This window comes from Tupaia chinensis, unplaced genomic scaffold, assembly GCF_000334495.1.
Source record: "Tupaia chinensis unplaced genomic scaffold, TupChi_1.0 Scaffold000004_1, whole genome shotgun sequence".
Taxonomy (NCBI): domain Eukaryota; kingdom Metazoa; phylum Chordata; class Mammalia; order Scandentia; family Tupaiidae; genus Tupaia; species Tupaia belangeri.
Genome location: NW_006159432.1, coordinates 461469 through 469060, shown reverse-complemented (window position 1 = coordinate 469060; position 7592 = coordinate 461469).

Here is a 7592-nt window from a genome sequence, read left to right as displayed (position 1 = left end):
CAGCAGGGAAGATAAGCCTGTACAGGATAACCGCCATCCACGGTGGGAAGAGCTAAGTGGAGTGAGATCATTTGTATAGGAGGGAACTCTTTGTTCTTAAGAAGAATGGAGAACAGCTGGCCTCCCTCTCTCTTGTTTATCCTGGGTAATCTTTCTCTTCCTTACCTTTTATTTGCACTATGCATTATTTCTTAAGGCTGTCAATATTTTGAGCCATATGGAAGACACCATGGAGGTGGGAACGCCTGGTAGTATGTTCACAGCCTCAATGACTAAATGACACATACCCCAGTGGGGGATGATTGGAGCTTTTGGACACTGACCAACTGCCTGAGTGGCCACACAACCTGTCCCAGAACTTGGCTTTCTCTCTCTTGCCAATTTTGTGTCCTACCTACTTTATTAAAACTGAGATTGGAGGTCAACCCAAGTATAATGCTGTGTAGTTTGAGCTCACTTGATGTTAAATAACGTCTCTCCTCTCACACTACCTTGTGTCTTTCTCTGGCCTTGGAGGAATGCAATGGGAAAATCATTTGTCACAAAGGCCACCGATGTTCTTACACTACTCTGTGGGCTTGTCTTGCCTCGCTAGTCACGGAGTAATTATTCCTTATCTTTTTCTGTCTTCCTTGCTGCCAAATTATGTGGTGTGGCTCTTAAAGAAAATCGGTTTTGTCAGAAGAACTCAGAAGTAAGACTCTGAGAAAGTAAGGGATTTATCCACGTGTACACAGCCACTAGTGATGGAATGGAATCTGAACTCAGCTTTTCCACAGCCTTTCTTCCTCTCACCTTGCAATGTTTCCTATGAGCTCATCAGATTTCCCCAAGTACATTGTGAACTCCTGACTGTTTTTTGTTTTGTTTGTTTGTTTGTTTGTTTTTTGGAGAGGTTTTTGCTATAGGGCGTGTGTGCTCACCAGAAAGACAGAGAGAGACAGAAAGACAGAAAGAGAGAAATCACCCCCCAGGGGGGATGGCCACGCTGCAATCCCTTCTCCATTCTCCTCTCAGGACCTTGGGCATGCATGCACACGCGCCTGGTGTGTTTTAAACCACCGATCCAGGATGCGAACCGCAATCAACTACATGGGAGTCCAGCGACATAGCCACTACGCTAACTGCTGATCCCAGCTCCTGACTGTTTTGACTTAGTTTCCTAGAGGATGGTCTTGGTGTCATTTTATTTCCCCTACCTTTTGAGTTATGTACATGTTATTGCCAGAGGGTACAAGCATTTGCCAGAGAGAGACAGAGAGAGAGAAAGCACCACCCAATGGGACATGGTCACACCACAATTTCTTCTCCATTTCACTATCTCATCAAGATTTTATGTGCGCACACACACATGCCCAGTACGTTTTTCAAGCCACCACGGCTGGGACAGGTACTGTATATAGTCAGCTGTGTGGGCTTGGCTTCTTTAATCACTGGGCTACAAGGCCGGCCCAATGTGTGTTTTAATCTATTCAGAGAACAAAATCAATAGATATTAAAGGTGGTGAAGAGAAAAACATAGAAAGATGAATACAAACACCAACTCAAGGTACAAACTCAGAACTACCAGGTTTCCTAAGCATATGGATGTTACTTTCTATCTGTTCAGAAATAACACAATAGGGAACCAATGTTTTATTGTTTCAGCACATGGTGAGTGTTAGCACACCAACCACCCAATGGAAGATAAACCTACCAGTTGTACCAAGTTTACCTGATCAGGGCCATTTAGATCACAGGAGGTCTTAGATAAGAACAGGTCACAGAATCAGTGGAGTAAATTCAGAACCTGTTTAAGCTTCAAACCCAGTTCAGGAGGGATATAGAAGACTTAGCTCTATGGTTTGTCATTTCTGAGAGTAGAAGGCAGGACTCGCCAAAGCAAGAGAAGATGGCCATCTTGATATGCTGAAGGTGCCCATGGCAGAAATAAAATGGGTAACTTTATCATTCTTCTTAAGTAAAAAATTTAAGAAAAGGAAACGATATCCTTAAATGAAAGAGCAGTGACCCAATAATTGTTCTTAATAAAATCATGAAACTTGACATACTTGTCTGAAAAAATAAGGAGACTTCTTCAAGCTGAAGGTTAGGAGCAAACTCACAGCTTGGGGGTTAAGGGAGTTGGATCCAACATGGCCAATCATTCATGGTTCAGATCCTTATTCTGGGCTTGAAAATCATGTGTACATACATGTGTATGTACATGCTCGAAATTCCAACAGGATGAAGTAATGGAGGAGAAGGGATTGCCATGTAACCACATCTCATTGAGGAGAGCTTTCTCCCTCTCTCTCTGACGAGTACACATGCTCTATAGCAAATAAAAAAAAAAAGAAAAGGGGTCAGCACGTAGTGTAGTGGTTAAGGTGTTGAACACCCACATGACTGATTACGGTTTGAGTCCCAGACCTGGCAGCTTGAAAGTTATACCAGGAGCGTGTGTGTATATGCCCAACATCTCAGGAGAAAAGTGGAGAAGAAGAGATTGTGGCAGGACTATCCCTCCTGGGGGTTAATTTCTCACTTTCTCTCTCTCTGTGTCTCTCTCTGCCTCTCTCTGGCAAGCACACGTACCCTATAACAAAAAACTTTTTAAACATTTAAAAAGAATTTGAATATATATAAAATAATCATAACCTAGAACTAAAACCTCAGATTATTTCAACTATATTTGGAAATTGAGGTGTGTAATGTTTCTCATTTAGCCTAGGGAAAATTCATACTTTTTCATCTTAAATATTAATAAAGTACTAGGTTTATTTTTTTCCTTAGGTTTATTCTAACAATAACAGAATGGGTATGTTTAAAACCCTAAAAATTTTAAAATTATATTGTTAGAACTAATAAATATAGTAAAATTGCAGAATACAAAATCAACACACAAAAATATCGAAAGTGATTCTATACACTAAAAACAAAATTTCCAAAAGAGGAAATTAAAAGAACAATGCCATTTACAATAGCAACATCAACAACAATTACTTAAGAATAAATTTAACCAAAGAACTAAAAAAACTTTTTTTTTTTGAGAAGTTTTTCTATAGGGTGTGTGTGCTCGCCAGACAGACAGAGACATAGATAGAGACAGAAAGCGAGAAATCACCCCCCAGGGGAGATGGTCACACCGCAATCCCTTCTCCTCCATTCTCCTCTCGGGATCTTGGGCACGCACGCACACGCACCCGGTGTGAGTTTTAAACCACCGGGTCCAGGACGCGAACCGCGGCCGACTATGTGGGAGTCCAGCAACAAAGCCATTATGCTAACTGTTGGTTCTCAAAATTCTTCTACTCTGGGAACTATAAATGTTCATTAAAGAACTTGAAGAAGACACAAATAAATGGAACGATATCTTGTGTTTATGCATTGGAATAATTAATATTGTTAAAATATTCATACTACTCAAATTAATCTACAGGTTCATTACAATCACCTATCTAAATTCCAATGTTGTTTTTTTTTTTCATAAAAATAGAAGAAAAACTCTGAAAATGCACATGGAACTACAGGAAAACATGTAACAGTGCAAAGCAATCAAGCAAAACAAACCTGGAGATACCACACTACTTGATTGGAAATTCTGTAAAACAATAGCAGTTAAAATAACATAGTACTAATATAAAAATATGCCATTAGAATAGTATAGAAGGCCCAGATATCAAGCCACATATGCAGGATATATTGATTTTCAATGTAGTTATCAAGAATATGCAACAGGGCCAGTTCCATAGTGTAATGTTTAAGTGGTATGCAGAGGATCCAGATCCCACATAATCAGTAAGGGTTCTAGTTTCAGCCCTAACACCTCAAAAACACACTGAGCATGTGCCCAGAATCTTGACAGGATAGAGAATTGGAGGACCAAGGATTGTGGCATGGCCAGGTCCCATCGAGGATGTTTACTCTCTTTCTCTCACTGTCTCTCTCTCTCATGCACACACACACACACACACACACACACACACACACACATAGACATACATTCTGGTGTAAAAAGTAATAATAAAAATAGTACATAATAGTAAAAAGACAGTTTATTCTATAGATGGTGTTGAGAAAACTAGATGTGCCTGTGTAGAATAATGAAATTAGACACATCTCTCGTTATATACAGAAATAAACTCAAAATGAATTAAAGACTTAAATATATAAGACCTGAAACCATAAAACTACTAGAAGAAAACATAGGGGAAAAACTACAGCATTTGTCTGGGCAATGATAATTTTAGATTTGATCACAGAATATAGGCAAAAAAAGTAAAAATAGATAAATGGGATTACATCAAACTAAAAAGCCTCTCCACAGCAAAGGAAAAAATTAATAGAGTGAAAAGACAATATTTGAAAATCGTATATTCAATAAGGAGTAAATATCCAAAATATGTAAGGAACTGAATCAACTCTATGGAGAAAAAGTAAACAATCTGTGCTAAAACCTGGCAAAGAACCTGAGTAGTATCTTTCTCAAAGAAGATATGCAAATGGCCAGTGAATACATAAAAAATGCTCAACATCACCAATTATTATAAAAGTGCAAATTAAAACCATGATGAAATATCACCTCACCCTTGTTAAAATGGCTGTTATCAAAAAGATGAACAATAGCAAGTGTTGGCAAGGATGTGGAGAAAAGACAACCCTGTACACTATTGGAGGGAATTTAAATTAATATAACCATTACAGAAAAATGCATGGAGCATCTTCAAAAAGTTAAAAATGGAATTATCATAAGATCCAGTAATACTTCTGTATGATTATCAAAAAAATTTGAAATCAATATGTTGAAATGTCTACAATCCTGGTGCTGGCAGGTGGTGTGGTAGTTAAAGGTGCTGAATTCCCACATGGCCAACTGAGTTTCGAGTCCCAGACCTGGCATCTTGCCTTCTCATTTTTCCTTTCTCTCTCTCTCTCTGTCTCTCTCTCTCTGGTCAAATTTAAAAAATAATAATAGCAAATAGAATTAATAAATAATTATTTTTTTAAATGTCTACAGTTCCATGTTCTCTGCAGCACTACTGAAAATCAGCAATTTACAGAATCACCCTCAGTGTTCATCAATAAATTCATGATAAAGAAAATGTGGTACATATACACCATTGTGTATATACTATTCAGTCTTTAACAAAAAAGAAATTCTGAGGCCAGCTGGCGACATGATGGTTAAGGTAGCTGGATCCCACATAGCCTACTGTGTGGTTTAAATCCTGAATCTGACATCTGGAAAAACGTGCTGAGTGCATGTGCATGTGTGCCCAAAGTCCTGTCAGGAGGAGGAATGAGGAGTGGTTGCAATGTGGTCATCTCCTCTATGGAGTCCTTTCTCACTTTGCCTCTCTCTGTCTCTCTCTGGTAAACATGCATGCCCTAGAAGCAAAATTCTTTTAAAAATAAGAAAGAAAGAAATTCTGTCATTGACAACAAAACATACGAAATCATAGAACATTATGCTAAGTAAAATAAGCTGGACTCTGAAAAACAAGTATCATGTGTTCTCCCTTACATGTGTAATCTGAAATAAAGTGATAGAAGCAGAGAGTGGAATGGTGATTACGAGAGGTGAAAAGTGGAGGAGTAGGGAGTTGATGGTCAAAGGGTATAAAGTCTCAACTAGAAGAAATAAGGTTCTATCTTTGGTTTTTGTTGTTATTTTGAGATTGATTGCACCACTTGGTGGGTATAATTAATAACAGTGTACTGTACACTTCAAAATGGCTAAAAGAGGAAATTTCAATGTTCTCACAATAAAAAAAAATATTTGATGTAATATATATGGTAATTATCTTGATATAAGTATTCTAGATTTATTCATAAATCATAACTTCACTGTGTACTCCATAAAAATGCCCAATTAAAATCGTTCAATTTACAATTTATTTTTGAATTTAAGAAATGAAATGTACAACTTCACATCACTTGAGGGGAAAGAAAGGAACAAAGTTCAATGCAAGAATACGATACAACTTTTTGAAATTATGTATGACAAACAATTTTTGTAAAAGGTGAGCTTCACTTTATTTATATATATGTGCATTAAATTTGGAAACATATACAACTTTTACAGTTTCTTCATAGTTTTATTTTGTGTGTGTGTGTAACATGAGGTATAATGTTAAAACATTTTTAAGTAAAATGAGATAAGACATTTAAAACAATGAAAATACCAAAAGGTTTATTCCAGAGACACTATCAATTCCTTTCATTTAAATTCACATAATTTGGAAGAATGAAGGAGAGGGTGTTGGCACAAAGGATTGACAACAGTAGCCAGGATTTTTGCAGTGAAAAAAAAAGGATCTTGGTTGAGAATGTACCTAGAAAGGGTAGGTGTAAATTGAGATCCTAAAAAGATGGCCAGGTAGAAATCAGGATGTAGCAAGATAATTAAGCTTTCAGCATAAGGAATAGCAAGATTGGGCTTACAAGGTGGTGTGGTGGTAAGGTGGCTGAACACTACATGGTCCACTGAATGGTTAGAGTCCCAGACCCAGCAGCTTGAAAAACACAATGGGCATGTTTGTGTGTGCCCAAAATCCCAAGAGAAGAATGGAGAAGGAATTGCAGCATAGTCATACTTCCTGAGGAGTGCTTCCTCACTTTCCTTCTTCCCACACTCACTCTCTCTCTCTCTCTCTCTCTCTCTCTCTCTCTTCTCTCTCTCTCCATGAGTGCATACATCCTAGAGCAAATTAAAAAATAAATAAATAAAAATTAAAAAATATAACAAGACTTGATGGGATGGAGTTGAGATAGAAGGTGAGGACTAGGGATGGAAAATAAAGACAAGAGTATTACAAACCAAGCAGCCTACTGGAAAAAGAGTGAGAGGTTCTCAAGGAACAAAGATTTTTGAGAACTGTAATGTTATAGGTTTAATTTTAATGATATTATAATTTAAGCTTCCTTTAATTCATTAAGCAATTCAATGGCCCCAAAACTTCAGGGAATGACTGCTAAACACACTACCCTGAAATGTGGAGAAGAAGGACATGGGCAGTGTCCTGTGTGGGGCGAATAATGTGGAAAAGAGACAGCACACAGACATGAGTAAATCATGAACTGAACTAATCAGCAGAAGAAGGAAGCCAGGGTCAGGAGAGGCCAGCAGAAATGGAGGTGCCCCATCCTCTCAACTCCCTAAAACACTCATAATTTCTCACTGCATAAGGGACAAGGGATTCAAGCCAAATTTTAAAAGACAGATTGACTCTGAGTGACATGTTGGATACAGAACATATAGTCTCTCATCAGGCTAACTGGAAACCCAGCTTAGGAGTCCAACATTTGGACTGTAAAGGTTTTCTGTAACAATAGCAAAATTAATGTTACCAATTAAAATATAATGGCCCGGGACCAGCAGTTAGCGTAATGGCTATGTCGCTAAACTCCCATGTAGTCAACTGCGACTCAAGTCCTGGACCCGGTGGCTTAAATTCATACCAGGTGCATGTGCGTGCGTGCCCAAGATCCCGAGAGGAGAATGGAGGAGAAGGGATTGTGGCGTGGCCATCCCCCTTGGGGGATGATTTCTTGCTTTCTGTCTCTCTGTCTCTGTCTATCTGGCAAGCGCACACACCCTATAGCAAAAA